This window comes from Schistocerca nitens, chromosome 8, assembly GCF_023898315.1.
Source record: "Schistocerca nitens isolate TAMUIC-IGC-003100 chromosome 8, iqSchNite1.1, whole genome shotgun sequence".
Lineage (NCBI taxonomy): Eukaryota > Metazoa > Arthropoda > Insecta > Orthoptera > Acrididae > Schistocerca > Schistocerca nitens.
In genome coordinates, this window is record NC_064621.1 from 562842541 (window position 1) to 562863535 (window position 20995).

Consider the following 20995-nt stretch of genomic DNA (forward strand, 5'->3'; position numbering starts at 1 on the left):
CGCAACCTTTGTGATCCTTAATAATAGACAAACTTTCAATCATTAGCTATTCCGTCTCAGAGCAAACGCATTCGGTTGAAATACTCCCGAAACCACAGCAGAACAACCGATAGCCTTTCATCCATTAAGCACACGGTCATATATCATAATAATTAACTGTTTGGTGGCTTCGGTAAATTACCCAAAACCCAATAAGGAATTCTACTCGGGGGTGTTTCACCACGTGCAACAAGCGTGGAACTTCACGCCACAAACTGACATACAGCATCTGTACAACACAATGCAAGCACGTTTGCACGCTCGCATTCAACAGTCTGGCGGTTACACCTGTTTTTATTGCAACTGCGTTTCACATTCTCAGTGCTTATCTTCTGCTTACATTAACGTGCGATCTTGCTATGTTAGACACGAAAATACCACACTTAGACAAATGTGTTCGAGAAATTTGACTACGCTAGGTTAATTGTACATATCAAAAAAAGTTTTGCATCACCGTGGTTCCTAGAACTGCTGAAGGCAGACGTTGACTGTGGATACTGTATCAAAGACACAGTCCCTTTGACTGTTCAGATACGTCACTAAAACCGGCCAAAGAAGTAAACAACCATGCATGAGCAGCGCCTATTAGACGGAGGGGGTCGGACAGCCCATTAGTTCCAGTCATTCCACTAGGAAGGAGGTACACGGCTCGTGTTGTCTGTAGCTCAACCAGGCCTAGACGGTCAATACTGCGGTTCGATCGCGTCCGCATTGTGCCAGTAAGAACTCTCAACAAGGGAAGTGTCAAGGCGTCTCGGAGTGAACCAAAGCGATGTTGTTTGGAGGTGGAGGAGACACAAAGAGACAGGAACTGTCGATGACATGCCTTGCTTAGGTCGCCAAAGGGCTACTACTGCAATGAATGACCGCTACCTGCAGATTATGGCCCGGAGGAACCATGACAGCAACGCCACCGTGTTGAATAATGATTTTCCTGCAGCCGCAGGACGTCGTGTTAGGACTCAAACTGTGCGCAATAGGCTGCATGATGCACAACTTCACTCCCGACATCCATGGCGAGATCCATCTTTGCAACCACGACACCATGCAGCGCAGTACAGATGGCCCAACAACATGTCAAATCGACCGCTCAGGATTGGCATCACGTTCTCTTCACCGGTGAATGTCGCATATGCCTTCAACCAGGCAATCGTCGGAAACGTGTTTGGAGGCAACCCGGTCAGACTGAATGCCTTACACACACTGTCCACCGAGTGCAGCAATGTGGATGTTCCCTGCCGTTTTGGGGTGGCATTATGCGGGGCTGACGTACGCCGATGGTGGTTATTGAAAGAGCCGTAATGGCTGTACGATGCGTGAATGACATCCTCCGACCGATAGTGCAACCATATCGGCAGCATATTGGCGAGGCATTCGTTATCATGAACGACAATTTGCGCCCCCATCGTGCACATCTTGTGAATGACTTCCTTCAGGATAACGACATCGATCGACTAGAGTGGCCAGCATGTTCTCCAGTCATGAACCCTATCGAACATGCCTGGGATGGATTGGAAAGGGCTGTTTATGGACGGCGTGACCCACCAACTACTGTGAGGGATCTACGCCGAATCGCCGTTGAGCAGTGGGATAATCTGGACCAACAGTGCCTTGATGAACTTGTAGAGAGTATGCCACGACGAATACAAGCATGCATCAGCAGAAGAGGACGTGCTACTGGGTATTAGAGGTACCGGTCTGTACAGAAATCTGGATCACCATCTCTGAAGGTCTCGCTGTATGGTGGTACAACATGCAATGTGTGGTTTTCATGAGCAATAAAATGGAACAGGGAAAATTTAGAACATAAATGTGGCAGCACATACCGAAATGATAAATAGACTTTGTTGTACAATAATTACACATAAATACTCGTACTAAGTTTTTATAATAGCTTGTTGGGCGGCATCTGATGAAGCCCACCAGGATAACATTAACACAGTTCTTATGAGTTCTACTGGACAGCTCTCTCTGGTGACTAATCAATCGGTCCTTTATCAGAATATAACTTTGTCAGAAAGACAGCTTTTACCATTCCGTAATACTCCTTGAATGAAGACTGCTAGTATGATATTGATTATTTATGTTAGTTTTGTTATATAGTAGGTTTTGTCTTAAACTGTCAAGCAAGATATTTCAATGCTGAGATTTACTGCACATGTATTTCTATAAAGGCTCATTCTTACTGTTCAGCATAGTATTCTATATATAAAGCTGTAGTTAAAATGGAGTGAATTATTTGCGATGTAGCGTCACAGTGTGGACAGAGCAATTGACTGTAAAGTGAACTGGTTAGACGTGGACCTAGACGACTAACAACCTGTGTGTACCTGAATGAACATTATAAGAGTAATTAAAATGAATGTGTACTATTGCAATTGCTTGTGTTCTCCGTATTGTTGTATGTTTCCTCAAGTAAAGATATCATTGCACCAGTACATACGAGTGAACGTGAAGTGGCTCGTATGAGTGTGCTTGTGTGTTTTCTGGTTGTTTAGATAGGTACTAGCTTGAAACTCGTCGCCCATGGCACGAGACTCATCACGCAACCAGCATGCGAAACGAAAAGAAAAATAGTACACCTACGCAGTTGAAACGTCGTTAACGAACTTGCGGTACAGATGAATCTTATCACAACTTCATAGGCATCAGTTTTATGCGCAACCAGGATATGATGTTACGTGGCGTCTTCAGTTTTAACGCAGCAAGGTACAGAATACTATATGCTCATCCCCTTGATTAATGTAGCCGTACTCTTATGGCTCCTGGTAACTGCAGACCGTGTTCAGTCCGTCAGTTCCTGTCCTGTTTATTGCCTTCTTTTCGCTTGTCTTTTATTACCGTAAGGGGCTGCAGAAGTGAGAGCATACGAGCTGGCTGCAAAAGATGAGAGTTTTCTTAAAAGAAACGAGTAGGGTCGTAAACTTGTCATGCCAGGACTGAGTTTCAGCCTCAGGTAATACAGTAATATTTCTCGTAAGTGATATTGAAAGCTACCCCGTGAGCAAACCAATGACAAGAATTTTATGAGTGTGTTTTTTAAAATATTTCTGTTTTAGTAGGAAATAAGCATACCAGTTTTCTTGTAGTCACAGAAGGTATTTTTACTCGAAATGAAACTTCTGAAACTCTGTTAGATGCCTATGTTATATTTCGGATGAGAAATGCAAAGACTAATCTTCATTTTACCGAGTTCTACATTCGTATGTTTCGTCTACGTGATTTCTTCCTGACAAAACATAAGTTTGCAACCTCCTTCTTGCTGGCCAATAATAATGTAATTAATTGCACGTAGTCATGTTAATCATTTTTAATGTTTTGTTACATTTCTTATCTCAACATTATGAAAATAAATTTATTTCTGTTTGAGAATTTTCCAGGAACCGACTGAGAAGAGTTGGAAGCGGATTATTCGATGATGAAATGACCGAATACTCTTCGTGTTGTTTCGTTAACGCTTCTCTAAGTGAAGCCAGAAACCCCCTGACATTTATTTGCCGATCATTCCATTTACATTGCATAATTTCTTCCTGGAGAATTTTTCTAAATTGATCAGTCATCCATCATTAGTGACGTCAGCCAACATACTTACTGGCTTGATACAGGTCCCGAAACGATTATTTTAGACAATAGTGAATGCAACGTGATTAAAAACCAAAATATGAGATTTATCAACTTAGGTTTGCACCTCTGTGTCCTTTGAAAGGAATCTTACATCAAGGTCATTCGAGCGCTATTCCTCATCATGATTTTTAAATTATATAAACTTCTTTGAAAAGCTATGTAACGTCGCTTATTGAGAAACTTTCATCGGAATACCTCAACACACGAGAAGATGTTTCAGTAACCAATATGGCATTTGTTCAGCCTTTTTTCTCATAACAAATGTACTTTACTATAATTCCGTTTACTTGCTTTATGTGCCGAGGATTATAAGTTCACTTACATAGATGTTGGAGCATAGGGAAAATATAATGACTCATCTCTTTTTGTGTGGTCAAGTTTGCATGAAAATCTCGTTAGTAAATATTTACGAATATCGAGCAAAGCCCTATATCAAACAAGGGAGTTTCGATGCCGTGTGCCATTGTCCGAGATGAGGTATTTGGTATATCTGGAAATTTATGTGTCCTTATGGAGGAAGCAGTTTAACAAACAATAAATGAGCCTTTAATAACCGGCTGTCCCGGACTAGGCTGTTTATAGAATAATGTTTTTTATTCCAGTCTTTGATCACAATATGAATTCTTTAGATGAGGACAGGTTTCTGTCCATAATGACTATCCTCAGATCTATAATATACAAATATATACACCTAGTCAGCAGTGTGTCTTTCAACATAATACAGCAATACGTATCACAATATACTATCATACAACCAGGGAGATGTACAGAAAATACGGTAAAACGTACCTTTTTTACATTATGTCCTAAAGTGATAAGGCCATAATGGCATCGTCAAAACATATAAATATAATCAGCATAGCATCATCATATAGATCTAAAATAAGGTGTAGAATAGGCCGCATCGTCCACACAGTCATTATTGCAACTGGCTACTGAAGTACAGTACCTACCAGAAATGTGTTTGCCTACATCATCCCTAGATGTCGCTACTGTCAGCTTAGATGTAGCCATCATTTACGCAAGGAACATAATCTGATAAAAACACATTATGTAAAATACATGTAGCAAACTTTTAAAATTGATAACTGTCATAGAAACTAAATAGTGATACATTAAAAGACCAATACAGTTACCCATATAAAATTATTAAAAGGAAATATATGAATGGAATAGGACCGATCCTTTTTATAGTGAATTTACGGTCAACAATTAATATACGTATTACATTGCCTGTAGCAACCTATAAATTGCCTATGAAAGATAAAATGTCTATATGACAGCTGAAAAAAGGACAGATCAATGATCAGCGCCCTCTGTTGGGTCGGCCGCCAGGATGTTATTTAGGCGTGCACCGATCTTAAGAACTTACATACAACGTGATATATCTCCCAGAGGAAACTTTTAAACAACATGTTAACAATCAATAAATAAAATTATGTAGTCTGGTTGTACATTAAATGAATACATAGGACATAATCAGTTACAGGATTAGTGCGAAAGAATTCATATTGTGATCAAAGACTAGAATAAAAAACATTTGACAGTCTTGGATCACTGTTAGTATGCACGACCATGTCGCAGTTGGTATTTATAGAATACACTCTGGCAAATAAATGGAAAACGGAGAACTTTTCATCGCGTAATTGATGTTCGAAATGAATTTGTAACTGCAGTAATAAGTGCATGATGTGGTGTACAAAATAAAGTTATAGAAAGAGATGACTGTAACTTGTTCTGCGTCCCTCCAGAACTGGAAATTCTCCTAAGTCCTACAGGCAGCCTAAAGTCATCATGAAACTTGTTTCAGGATGCAAGGAATGTGTGAGAATGCTTTGACAAGTGCACGGACACTGAACCAAGGCAGCCACCTAAGTTCTCCATGAGACACCCCGCTCACAACTGGCAGCTAGTGATGAGGAGCTCGTGAATGAGTCGTTCAAATGAACGCTTCACTCCTGTGAAGTGTGAACTAACCACTCAATTTCAATGAACTGGTACTTCAAACTCTCCACAGATAGCACACTCCACACTTTTTTTCTAGTTCGTTCACTCACTCTCTTCCCCTCTCCCTCTCCCACTACATTGGCGCTGCGTCACTCATTCTCCCTTCACTTCAGTCCTCCCTCTACTGCCTGTCGACGAATCGCGCGGTGAAATACACAGACAACAACAGTTGCACTTTGCTTTCCCATCACCTAAATCAGCGAAGAAACCCCAAATTTCACTACATCTACGCGATCGCGAGTTGCTAGCCATTGTATAAGCGTGAACAGACACAAAAATTGCTTTCCGAATAAAATAAAGAGGGATTTTACCTGAAATCGTACCAATGACTACAGGTGACAGTTAACGTTTTGAATTTAGAGGGTTATTATTCTCAACAAAAATACACTCCTGGAAATGGAAAAAAGAACACATTGACACCGGTGTGTCAGACCCACCATACTTGCTCCGGACACTGCGAGAGGGCTGTACAAGCAATGATCACACGCACGGCACAGTGGACACACCAGGAACCGCGGTGTTGGCCGTCGAATGGCGCTAGCTGCGCAGTATTTGTGCACCGCCGCCTCAGTGTCAGCCAGTTTGCCGTGGCATACGGAGCTCCATCGCAGTCTTTAACACTGGTAGCATGCCGCGACAGCGTGGACGTGAACCGTATGTGCAGTTGACGGACTTTGAGCGAGGGCGTATAGTGGGCATGCGGGAGGCCGGGTGGACGTACCGCCGAATTGCTCAACACGTGGGGCGTGAGGTCTCCACAGTACATCGATGTTGTCGCCAGTGGTCGGCGGAAGGTGCACGTGCCCGTCGACCTGGGACCGGACCGCAGCGACGCACGGCTGCACGCCAAGACCGTAGGATACTACGCAGTGCTGTAGGGGACCGCACCGCCACTTCCCAGCAAATTAGGGACACTGTTGCTCCTGGGGTATCGGCGAGGACCATTCGCAACCGTCTCCATGAAGCTGGGCTACGGTCCCGCACACCGTTAGGCCGTCTTCCGCTCACGCCCCAACATCGTGCAGCCCGCCTCCAGTGGTGTCGCGACAGGCGTGAATGGAGGGACGAATGGAGACGTGTCGTCTTCAGCGATGAGAGTCGCTTCTGCCTTGGTGCCAATGATGGTCGTATGCGTGTTTGACGCCGTGCAGGTGAGCGCCACAATCAGGACTGCATACGACCGAGGCACACAGGGCCAACACCCGGCATCATGGTGTGGGGAGCGATCTCCTACACTGGCCGTACACCACTGGTGATCGTCGAGGGGACACTGAATAGTGCACGGTACATCCAAACCGTCATCGAACCCATCGTTCTACCATTCCTAGAACCTCAAGGGAACTTGCTGTTCCAACAGGACAATGCACGTCCGCATGTATCCCGTGCCACCCAACGTGCTCTAGAAGGTGTAAGTCAACTACCCTGGCCAGCAAGATCTCCGGATCTGTCCCCCATTGAGCATGTTTGGGACTGGATGAAGCGTCGTCTCACGCGGTCTGCGCGTCCAGCACGAACGCTGGTCCAACTGAGGCGCCAGGTGGAAATGGCATGGCAAGCCGTTCCACAGGACTACATCCAGCATCTCTACGATCGTCTCCATGCGAGAATAGCAGCCTGCATTGCTGCGAAAGGTGGATATACACTGTACTTGTGCCGACATTGTGCATGCTCTGTTGCCTGTGTCTATGTGCTTGTGGTTCTGTCAGTGTGATCATGTGATGTATCTGACCCAAGGAATGTGTCAATAAAGTTTCCCCTTCCTGGGGCAATGAATTCACGGTGTTCTTATTTCAATTTCCAGGAGTGTAAAATCTACAGGAAAACTTCTGAATAATTACTTAACATAGGTATATAGACTTTGTGACAGTGGTAAACATACTCATTCTATTTTGGATTAAATTTTAAAAGGAACATAAAATTGGACTGAATTTCGTTAGTAGCCCTAGTTTTCAGTCCATAAATACAACAAATAAGGTTTCACTTGGCAGATGAAGACTCTTTTTGGCGCTTCATGAGAAAATGTCGAGCAAGGTTAAAGGTAATACCGTCTTTATATGTGACGACAGGCTTCTCTATTTATCTTTCCTTTGTCCCCTTCTACCATGCTGTATTTAAGTTAACTCAGACGCTGTAAGACGCAAAACGTTACGTGGACGTTACGTCATAGTTCGGCCATCTGTTGGTAAAATTATGAAGTATTACGAACCTTTATTGTACGAGCGAGGCGAAGCGAGCGTAGCCGCGGCTGAGCGGCGAACTGGACAACTTCGCCAGGCTTCCGTACTTCATGAATGAACTACTTCATTTGAACGCTTCACGGCAAAGAGTGAAATAAATGAAGTACTTCACGGGAATGAACGAGTTCGACCCATCTCTACTGGCAGCGCGGAGGAGAGCCAGCTGGCTGTCCCATTCGGCTGCAATGCACGTCATTTTCCTATTGGCCGCAGGAGACTGCCTGCCTACTGCGTCACAGCCTTATTTCACCAGCGACTCGGCCCCCTTCATCTGCCTCTTGCAACTGCCAATGCGTCTCCCATGCTCACAGCTAACACGGCACAAGAAGTCTACGTAAGCAGCCTGAAAGGTCTCTGTTGGATTCCTTTCATGTTAATTTCTTAAATGTGTTGTCATTTACGGCATAAATTCCACTTCTAAATTTACTTGCGGTGTTTCTGACTCTATCTGGGAGAAGACTGAGCGGTGGAACGTGTTACTTTTACATATAATCAAGAACGATCTGTCACATTATTACACTTTAGAACACAGTTTATATGTAATTCATGTCACACAGTCTCATACGGAACCTACATCCGCTTTCTTTTATATACTGTATATGATAAGATACTGTCATCCACCTTCCCTCCTGTCTGAAAGGATGAATGAGCAAAGGTATTTCCAGTTGCATGCTTGATGGTAGCAGACAAGCCTGTCTGCTAGAGAACAGTAGAACGTCGGAACAGGTAGCTACGCTTTCTAAAAGCAAAGAGGTTTCTATTCTTAGTATGTTTCTGTTCGTCCCTTGTCATGTTGATATAGGAAGCTGCCTCTCTGGTCACTTCCGTTTTGTATCTGGAAGCACCCTCGGTAGGGGCCCATGGCAGTTTGTCTGCGGCGAGTGTCTCAAGTGGTAAGATCTCCGGCTAAGCGCGTCTCTACTAAGTCCGTAGGACAATGGATTTCTTAAATTCAGCCTAACTGAAAATTTAATCACTTTTATTTCAGGTTTAGATCTAAATTATCTAATGTTATCTTAAATTGCAACGCAGTGTAATTCGAGTGTGAAGTTCAGAATATCTTCCAGTAGTTGCTTTGTCACTACTTTGTGAGTAAAGTGGAACCACGTGTAGATCAGTAACGCTAACTAAGATCATCAACCTTAAATGCGAATTTCTGTGAGATTATAACGTGTCGTCTTGACAATATTTTTCAATATAGCAACTTTTCTTTATGTTCAACCCACGTGGGGTGTACTCTGTGAGACCAGTACCACATGCTTATACAATTGTTTGACAAATCAGGTTAATAGTAAGACGATATTAACCAGTTCGACGTTTTTCTTTTGTAAATTGCGTTTCGATGTAATTTATTTTAATTATCAAAATTATTGTGGATTGGTTGGTTGGTTGTTTGGGGAAGGAGACCAGACAGCGTGGTCATCGGTCTCATCAGATTAGGGAAGGATGGGGAAGGAAGTCGGCCGTGCCCTTTCACAGGAACCATCCCGGCATTTGCCTGGAGTGATTTAGGGAAATCACGGAAAACCTAAATCAGGATGGCCGGACGCGGGATTGAACCGTCGTCCTCCCGAATGCGAGTCCAGTCTCTAGCCACTGCGCCACCTCGCTCGGTAATTATTGTGGAGTTACACTCTTTGTGTAGTTGACCATGTGAAGCATGTAGTTTAATCATCAAAGTAGCCCTCAGCTATTCTTTTTGGGAAGATTTCACAGAGAGTTAGTATGAATTTAGTATACCAGTGTGAGGTAATTTCATGACGGACAGCATTGCGCTACGAACGTAATTTCTTTGCGTGAAAATTGAATCGGTTGGTTGTGGTTAATTTCCTCTTGCATATGTTTCAACGTTCTTTGTGTGTTATTTTATGAATGCAGTGTTGTATGCAGTCTCCCAATGGTGGCTCCATATTTGATGTGTTCTGTAAGATTACTAACTCACATTTTCACAATCCTAAATAAGGCACCAGTTTAGTTATGAATCAGTTTTAATATGCTGAAATTTTAACGGAACAATGATCAGTGTTAAAATAAATGTCCAAATATAAACTGATTTATTATTTTTATTTAAATTGTCTTATATATATATATATATATATATATATATATATATATATATATATATATATATATATATAATAACAGTAAAAAAATCCCCAGAAAATCTAGATCACTTCCACAACACCAGAAGACAAGTGGCAAAAACAATCAGACAAGTCAAGAGGAAGTACCTCAAGGAACAGTGTGAGTCTATTGAAGAAAATTTCCGTAACTATAATGTACGAGACTTCTATAAGACCTTTGCTGGGAGAATCAATGGATACGGCTCACGAAATCTATGTTTCGGAAAACCAGATGGAAAACTAGCGCTCACAAATCGGGAAAATTGTGAGGAGCTGGCGAGATACTTTTCCGGACTCCTCAATTGCCCTGAACCTTCTTCAAGATTCCCTCAAGAAACTGCTGTCTACACAAATCCAGAATCCCCACCACCTACACTAGAGGAGATCCAAAGACATATTCATAGACTGAAAAACAACAAGGCATCCGGAGAAGATAATATCACTGCAGAACTACTTAAAAATCTTGGACCAAATTCCCTCAAAGAACTCACTCAAATCATCACAGACATTTGGCAGACAGAAAAACTACCAGAAGATTGGAAATGCGCCCTAATTCATCCACTGCATAAAAAGAGAGACATGGCAGATATAAACAACTATCGAGGAATCTCCCTTCTCCAAGTCACTTATAAAATCCTCTCAGCTTGTCTTCTTCAACGAACACAAGAACAACTCGAACACAGTATTGGTGAATACCAAGCTGGCTTTCGCCCTCACCGATCCTGTGCAGAACAAATTTTCAATTTGAAGACAACACTAAAATACAAAGCAGTCAGAAACAGTCCGATCATTTGTTCCTTTGTTGATTTCGCAAAGGCTTATGATTCAATCGATAGGCAATCTCTCTTTATTATCCTTGAGGAGCTAGGACTCGATCCGAAAACCCTAAACCTTATCAAAGAAACGCTCACAAACACAACTTCTAAGATAAAATTCCTGGGTGAAATATCAGAGCCCTTCCTGATCAAAACCGGCGTCAGACAAGGTGACGGCTTGTCTCCACTCCTCTTCAACCTTGTCTTAGACAAAGTCATCCGAGAATGGGAAAAAGAACTGAAGAATCAAAATTACTGGAAGCCTATACAACTAGGAAGATCTAAAGATGGTATTAAAATTTCATGCTTGGCATTTGCAGATGACGTGGCCATTCTAGCAGAAAACGAGACCACAGCAATTAAACAGATAGACATTCTCAAAGAATGCGCCGAAAAAGTTGGGCTACAAATTTCCTTCCAAAAAACCAAATTCATCTGCTCAAAATTTGAAACTCAAAAACTGACTACAATATATGGACAAATTGAGAGAGTTCCATTCTTTAAATACTTAGGCGAGGTCCTAGAACCCACGTTGTTGTTGTTGTGGTCTTCAGTCCTGAGACTGGTTTGACGCAGCTCTCCATGCTACTCTATCCTGTGCAAGCTTCTTCATCTCCCAGTACCTACTGCAACCTACATCCTTCTGAATCTGCTTAGTGTATTGATCTCTTGGTCTCCCTCTACGATTTTTACCCTCCACGCTGCCCTCCAATGCTAAATTTGTGATCCCTTGATGCCTCAAAACATGTCCTACCAACCGATCCCTTCTTTTAGTCAAGTTGTGCCACAAACTTCTCTTCTCCCCAATCCTATTCAATACCTCCTCATTAGTTACGTGATCTACCCACCTTATCTTCAGCATTCTTCTGTAGCACCACATTTCGAAAGCTTCTATTCTTGTCCAAACTAGTTATCGTCCATGTCTCACTTCCATACATGGCTACACTCCATACAAATACTTTCAGAAACGACTTCCTGACACCTAAATCTATACTCGCTGTTAACAAATTTCTCTTCTTGAGAAACGCTTTCCTTGCCATTGCCAGTCTACATTTTATATCCTCTCTACTTCGACCATCATCGGTTATTTTACTCCCTAAATAGCAAAACACCTTTACTACTTTAAGTGTCTCATTTCCTAATCTAATTCCCTCAGCATCACCCGACTTAATTTGACTACATTCCATTATCCTCGTTTTGCTTTTGTTGATGTTCATCTTATATCCTCCTTTCAAGACACTGTCCATTCCGTTCAACTGCTCTTCCAAGTCCTTTGCTGTCTCTGACAGAATTACAATGTCATCGGCGAACCTCAAAGTTTTTACTTCTTCTCCATGAATTTTAATACCTACTCCGAATTTTTCTTTTGTTTCCTTTACTGCTTGCTCAATATACAGATTGAATAACATCGGGAGAGGCTACAACCCTGTCTCACTCCTTTCCCAACCACTGCTTCCCTTTCATGCCCCTCGACGCTTATAACTGCCATCTGGTTTCTGTACAAATTGTAAATAGCCTTTCGCTCCCTGTATTTTACCCCTGCCACCTTCAGAATTTGAAAGAGAGTATTCCAGTCAACATTGTCAAAAGCTTTCTCTAAGTCTACAAATGCTAGAAACGTAGGTTTGCCTTTTCTTAATCTTTCTTCTAAGATAAGTCGTAAGGTCAGTATTGCCTCACGTGTTCCAACATTTCTACGGAATCCAAACTGATCTTCCCCGAGGTCGGCTTCTACCAGTTTTTCCATTCGTCTGTAAAGAATTCGCGTTAGTATTTTGCAGCTGTGACTTATTAAACTGATAGTTCGGTAATTTTCACATCTGTCAACACCTGCTTTCTTTGGGATTGGAATTATTATATTCTTCTTGAAGTCTGAGGGTATTTCGCCTGTCTCATACATCGTGCTCACTAGATGGTAGAGTTTTGTCATGACTGGCTCTCCCGAGGCCATCAGTAGTTCTAGTGGAATGTTGTCTACTCCCGGGGCCTTGTTTCGACTCAGGTCTTTCAGTGCTCTGTCAAACTCTTCACGCAGTATCTTATCTCCCATTTCGTCTTCATCTACATCCTCTTCCATTTCCATAATATTGTCCTCGAGTACATCTCCCTTGTATAAACCCTCTATATACTCCTTCCACCTTTCTGCCTTCCCTTCTTTGCTTAGAACTGGGTTTCCATCTGAGCTCTTGATATTCATACAAGTGGTTCTCTTCTCTCCAAAGGTCTCTTTAATTTTCCTGTAGGCAGTATCTATCTTACCCCTAGTGAGACAAGCCTCTACATCCTTACATTTGTCCTCTAGCCATCCCTGCTTAGCCATTTTGCACTTCCTGTCGATTTCATTTTTGAGACGTTTGTATTCCTTTTTGCCTGCTTCATTTACTGCATTTTTATATTTTCTCCTTTCATTAATTAAATTCAATATTTCTTCTGTTACCCAAGGATTTCTATTAGCCCTCGTCTTTTTACCTACTTGATCTTCTGCTGCCTTCACCACTTCATCCCTCAGAGCTACCCATTCTTCTTCTACTGTATTTCTTTCCCCCATTCCTGTCAATTGTCCCCTTATGCTCTCCCTGAAACTCTCTACAACCTCTGGTTCTTTCTGTTTATCCAGGTCCCATCTCCTTAAATTCCCACCTTTTTGCAGTTTCTTCAGTTTCAATCTGCAGTTCATAACCAATAGATTGTGGTCAGAATCCACATCTGCCCCAGGAAATGTCTTACAATTTAAAACCTGGTTCCTAAATCTCTGTCTTACCATTATGTAATCTATCTGAAACCTGTCAGTATCTCCTGGCTTCTTCCAAGTATACAGCCTCCTTTCATGATTCTTGAACCAAGTGTTAGCTATGATTAAGTTATGCTCTGTGCAAAATTCTACAAGGCGGCTTCCTCTGTCATTCCTTCCCCCCAATCCATATTCACCTACTATGTTTCCTTCTCTCCCTTTTCCTACTGACGAATTCCAGTCACCCATGACTATTAAATTTTCGTATCCCTTCACTACCTGAATAATTTCTTTTATCTCGTCATACATTTCATCTATTTCTTCATCATCTGCAGAGCTAGTTGGCATATAAACTTGTACTACTGTAGTAGGCATGGGCTTTGTGTCTATCTTGGCCACAATAATGCGTTCACTATGCTGTTTGTAGTAGCTAACCCGCACTCCTATTTTTTTATTCATTATTAAACCTACTCCTGCATTACCCCTATTTGATTTTGTATTTATAACCCTGTAATCACCTGACCAAAAGTCTTGTTCCTCCTGCCACCGAACTTCACTAATTCCCACTATATCTAACTTTAACCTATCCATTTCCCTTTTCAAATTTTCTAACCTACCTGCCCGATTAAGTGATCTGACATTCCACGCTCCGATCCGTAGAACGCCAGTTTTCTTTCTCCTGATAACGACGTCCTCTTGAGTAGTCCCCGCCCGGAGATCCGAATGGGGGACTATTTTACCTCCGGAATATTTTACCCAAGAGGACGCCATCATCATTTAATCATACAGTAGAGCTGCATGTCCTCGGGAAAAATTACGGCTGTAGTTTCCCCTTGCTTTCAGCCGTTCGCAGTACCAGCACAGCAAGGCCGTTTTGGTTAATGTTACAAGGCCAGATCAGTCAATCATCCAGACTGTTGCCCCTGCAACTACTGAAAAGGCTGCTGCCCCTCTTCAGGAACCACATGTTTGTCTGGCCTCTCAACAGATACCCCTCCGTTGTGGTTGCACCTACGGTACGGCCATCTGTATCGCTGAGGCACGCAAGAGAATTGGTATATCACTGGCAAAAGCTAGTCAGTCTACCATGATTCTTTGCATTTAGTTCCCATTCTTACTGGACTTCAGTCAGTTTCCATCAGTCTTCTTCACCAGTCCTGATGACTTTTTTCTTTTTCAAGACGACAGTTGTAAAGCATCAGAAACAGTCCACTGACTTGTCTGACTCCTGCTTTGATAACAAAGAACTCTGAGAGGAAACCTAGGAAGTTCATCTGGGAGTTAGTAACTGTCTGTCAGGTGGTTCTACTTAATGCTAGTAAGGTCAGCCCAAATTCCTTACAGATGTTGAACAGGGCTTCACAGCCTATTGAATAATAGACTTCCTTGAAGACCAAAATGGCTGATATGTACTGTTTAGACCTATAAAGTAAAGTATCTGATGTTGCTTTTGATGTTATGGATTTGTTCTCCTGTTGACAACCTTTCCTGGAGCCACCTTGGTATTCCCATTTTTGATACCTGACCTGGCTTTCTAAGCACTCCTGGATGACAAACAAGAGAATTCTGTTGGTTACCAGTAGGAGGGATATTTCTCTGTAGCTGATGTTTTTCATGGTGCATATCTTCTGCAGTGGATGGATTAGAGCTGTTTTCCAGTCTTTGGATAGGGTTTCCTCAATCCAATTTTTTTTTAATTTGCTGTTGGAACATTTCAGCTGATTCCTCAGGACCTTGTATATGCAGTTCTACAATTATTGATTCTTCTGCAGGTGCTTCGTTGCTTTCGAGAAGTGGAGTGTGGCACTTAATTTCATCTTGTTCACATGGTCTGGACTCTGGGAACCAGAAAATGGGTTTGTTGGCCTCAGTTGGGCTGCTGAGTTTATTTCAATCATCATCATCATCATCATCATCATCATTATTATTATTATCACCACCATCACCACCACCACCACCACCACCACCACCTAGAACCCACAGGGGGAGAGAAAACTGCACAAAAAGTTCGACTGCAAAAACTGAAAAGAGCATACTGGAAAACCCACAACATCTACAATAAAAAGTGACTCTCCATTCACTCAAAAATACGACACTACAATACAGTAATCAAGCCCGAAGCACTATATGCCAGCGAAACACTCACACTCCATAGAAAAGGCGACCTGGAAGGCATCCTGAAAGAGGAACGCAAAATTATCAGAAAGACTCTTGGCCCAAAAAGAACTGAAGATGGATACAGGTTACAGTCTCGGAAAACTACAGAAAAATTATCTAACCTCGCCGCAGACATCCGGAAAAGAAGACTAAAATTTTATGGTTATATCCACAGACTCCCAACACCCAGACTCTCCCACAAAATTTTAATATACATTGAAAAATTGAAAACCATACCCTGGATAAAAGAAACCAAAACAGATCTATCAAATGCACAAATAAATTCTTCAGAAGTTATGAACAGAAATGTATACAGGCAAAAAATCAATAGTTGGAAAGTACAACCCGAGAATGAAGTTTGCAAGAGACAGGGGACAAAATGGACAGAGGAAAGAAAGAGAATTCATGGGGAAAGAATGAGAGAAGTTTGGAGAATTAAAAAATTGAATCGGAAAAGCTTTGCGTGATCCGTATGGGTCCAATCGCACATAATAATAATAATAATATATAATCACCGGTTCTCGTAAGATGAGTACTAAAAGATTATAATTTAGGTTTGTATGGTTGGGAATTTGGTAAGGTAGACTGGATACCTGGTGAAACAGTTGCTCAGTAATGCAAGGTTAACTTCCCCAGATAGCTCACAGCTTTTAACCCGCTTTTATTGTCTTGAATATCAGCACCGCTTTAAGAACAAATTAATGCAGCAACATTACAAGCCAACAGTGAGAATACAGCCGGCAAAAACTGTCAATTTTCAAAACCTTTGTTAGATTGCTAACACCATCGGATATGCGTATGTCCTCAGTAGGATTACACGGTTCGTGATTGTAGTACTACAGAAAGTGTGAACCAAACAATAACGATTAACATCACCAGACGTTTAATCTGAGGTCCCCTTAAACGTTTATAGAATGCTGCTGGACGTCCAGAGCCATCTAAAGTGTTGTAGGGTTAACACTGAGTGAACGTGCTGTTAGGATATGGGATAGTTTTTCGATCCTACATTCGTATGTGTAATTACGTAAATCTTAGAGATTCAAAAATTTCGGAAGAGACACTGTATTCGCGTACATAAAGAGTTCGTTATCTTGAAGCGTACTTGCAACTTGTGTATTCTGAAAGTGTCAAGAGACATTTGTAAGACTGTTTCTCACCTTTCTATACCAACTGCAATTATTGCACCAAAGTCCTCTCCACGATTTAAAAACAAGTTTTCCACCTCTGTTGCTGTTCATGACCAAGGGAGGCTTATAACAAACTTCAGACATGTAATAGCCAGAGAAATGTCAAAGAAATCGGGTAACTAGTTTCGAATGACATTATGACGTGCAGAGAAGATTTTATTGGGAATGCGATTTAAGAAGTGAAGTGCAATCACAACGAATTTTTTGCCAAAAACTACAGTGAAATTGATGAACTGGAAGTCATACACCGAAATCATGATTAAAGACGAGTTCAAGAGCGCACTGCATATGCAGAACGATAAATCTCCGTAAAATCAAATAACGTATCTGACGTGTATGTTTCAAAGAAAGAGTTGTTCTGAAAACTAACACAAAAGAAACGAAAAGTGCGGTCGTTTAATGGACGGCAAAGAATTGGAGCTATAAATGAAATTAGATTTTAAATTTACCTATTATCCGTTTTTGCAGGTGACGAATAGCTATTTTTACTCGTGTAAGTAAATACTGTTTAGATTAATATTTTTTATTCACGAATAACTAATAGTAATTGATATCTGTATTCGTTATTCACCGTTTGCATAAATTCCGCCCAAGTCTCGTACAAAGCGAAGCGAATCGCGCATGCTCGCACTGTAAATTCCCAGCCTGTGTTGAAGTGTGTGCAGGCGCGTGAAATCTGCGTGACTCACACAGCTGTGCCAACCGTGTGCACGTGAGCTGACGCGGCTGTCATTTAGTGTCGGTAATCTTCGGCAGCTTCCGCCAACATTCGCGGAGCGTATTTAGGGGTAGGCAGTTGGTGGAGACTGAGGAGGACGAAGCCTTCTCCAAGGTGGCGCGTTAAGGAGCTGTCTACGGGACCTTAGAAATGGTCAGTGCAGGGTATGGACGCTGTGTGGACACTAAACACCCAATGGGACCGTTGGTACCTTGTCCTGGGCGAGAGGATGACGATTCTAGAGTAGGCGAAGACGGAGGCTTCCAGACCACAAGAACACTTACGCTTGAGTGGTTGAGAACAGTATTTTGGTTGCTCGAGTGATATACCGTAGCATTCAGTGAAGCGTAGAGCCTGTGTCTTGAGTGTATTGGATAATCAGTAACATCAGGCTACGCACGAAAGGACGGCACGTAGGGTACGTGATGTTATAGTTTTTTCACACTAAGAGTGAGAGCGTTACTGATTTTTCTGTTTTCGTATATAATCGGTCTTGTAGCAGGCGATCTGTCATTGTACTTGTAAATGTTGAAATTTTCTTATGCGAGCACTTTATTTGACGAAGTCGCAGTTGTTTGCACAATGATGACTAGTTTTGGCAAATTTGAATTGTCATTTTCAAATCTCAAAACGCGTGAGATGTAAGCTAGAGATGAATATTCAGCTTGAATGTGTAATCTAAGTTACAGTGATACCACATAAATACAAATAATACCGTCTACAACAGCCATTAGAGGCAGACACGTTATGATAATCGATAATAATGTTACTATAAGATCAAAATATGCGAATACGTCGAAAAGTGTGTTGAGTTATAAATAAAATTACATAAACTGTGTTCATATCTGAATTACCTAACAGTACAGGTAATACTACAGGTATGGTAGTTAGAGAGAAATAAAATGTACGGCAAATGTTACGAGTTGTTGAAGGCAAGTACCATGGTGTATAAGATGATTGGGATCTTTTTAACTCATACAATGTTATTAAATGCAAAAAGGTTTTCTGTGTCAGCTATATAGTTCTCATCATGAATAATGACGACAGACAGAATTACTTTTGTCGGCTTTTGTTTCAGTTGCTTTCTCGTCAAGCAGCTTTTTATTCAGGGATTTTAGCGTTTGAGTTTCTTTCCTGTTTCAATATTAATGTTTTCCGCCTTTAAAAAAATTTGTGGTTTTAACAGAAGAATTTATTATCTGGTACCGTTGATTTTCGCACATTCAGTAGCTATTTTGACATCTGCTACAATTAGATTACGTGCGTTTCCTTTTAATCTTTAATAACATCAGATTGTAACCCCTTGCTGAGTAAGGCCTGTTCATCGTTAGGGAAAGGAATATCTGTGAAATTGACGACTCTACATTTTTACGAAACTTCAGCAACAAATTATAGTCTCCAAATGCCTGACCAGGCACTATTTTTTTGGATTGCGTAAAGTAGACAGTCTTGTAGGAATTAAGGACACTTTAATTGTAAGAAGTCTACACCGACGATTACAGGGAGAAAGTATCATAAAAGATAATAATGTTACTCTACTATAAAAATGGGTGAACATTTCGAAAAATGTCTATAGTCTACTTACAGAGACTTACTTAAGGCGTGTTCATAGCTGACATACCTGCCACTACTGGTCGCTTGACAATTTTACAAATAAATGTGCATGGAATGTTACAGGCCGTCGTATGCCGTGATCCTGATTGATTCTGCATATTCTGTCGTACATAGGATGATGTTCTAGTCCTTACGCTGTGAGAGTGGCTGATTTTGTTTACACCATTCCACTGAAAATAATCTTGTTATTTTCTCCTGCGAGAGCGATCTTTTGGTGTGTCAAATTATACAATAAATTGTATTGAGAAATTTGCGTTGGTGGTCTCACGGATGGTTGATGGTAGCTGCTGCCCTTAAGTGACAAGTTGGTGACGATAGTGCACGTAGACATATATTTAGTTGAGTGTTAAATTAAGTATTCTTAATTAAATCGGGATTTTGGATTCCAAATTATTATCCTGCCGTTAATTGCAAAAGTTAATTTCACAGTTACCTTTTTTCGCGTGGCCAGTTGCAACTATTTCGAGCTGTTATTGTAAGCTATTATTGGCTTGATTCAATCTGCCGGGGTAAAGTAGACTTGAATTTTGTTTCAATGCTTTAAAGGTATTTATGTTTTTACTGCCTTGTAGAGCCCAACCTTCAAGAACTCTATTGGGATGTAAATTACTTTCTGTTTTATTATCACTTCTCTGTTTTTAAGAATAATATTTTCTGTTCAATAAATTCTTTATAAAATTGACTTCACGCCTGAAAAAACAACCAAGTCTGTAGCCCACTCTACCAAAATCCTATGCTGCACCATCACGTCAGGTGCTGGATCTGCATGAAGATGATGAACGCAATCGAACAACGACCGTGTTCCTACCGAGTGAGGTGGTACAGTGGCTGGCGCCCTGGATTCGCATTCGGGAGGACGACGGTTTAAACCCGCGTTCGTCCATCCCGATTCAGGTGTTCCATGATTTCCTTAAATCGCTTCAGGCAAATGCCAGGTTGGTTCCTCTGGAAGGGCACGGCCGACTTCCTTCCCCGTCCTTCCCTAATGCGATGGGACTGGCCTCGCTGTTTGGTTCCCTCCCCCAAATCAACCAACCAACCAACCTACGAGCGTGTTCCCCGTGGTCACACCGACGCGTCCATTGTCATGCTGTATGCGGAGCCATCTGAAAAGAGTGTGTGGTGTCAAACATAAGCCCAGTGTTACTGTTGCCACTCCTGTCTCTGCTGTTGCGTCTAGGGAAGTCGCAACTATGGTCGCCGTTCTGAATGTGCATGTCGCTCCAGACAGCACTATCCGTGTGGTACTTCTGTTGCTGCAGATGAATCCATTTACCGATCCGAGGTACGTGACATAGCTGTACGATCCTACACGATCCATCGAACAAAATTCCTGTCCTCTCTGGCGCTAGTTGAGTTCTAATATTGAGATCTTGCATGGCGTTGAGTGTGGTTTTCCTGAGTCCATCTATTCTATATTAGGCGTGAGATCGCGACAAACGGGAGCGCGCGAGCAGAAATGCCGTGGAAAGGCAAACTAAAATCTCGATACGCCACGATCAAAATCCAACACGTGGTGCTAGGTGTTACTCCTTCTTGCACAAACAGACAAGAGAAACCCCAGAGGAATGGATTTTTTATACACAGAACGTACATGGTGTTAGCAGTTGTTCATGGATTCCCACAAGGAATTAAACCAATTTTAGTGACTGGGAAGAAATTACAAAGAGAGCCCCACAGAGTTCAATTCTGTGTCCACTCCTATTCCTTATATACATAAATGGCCCTCCAGTTACCATTTAA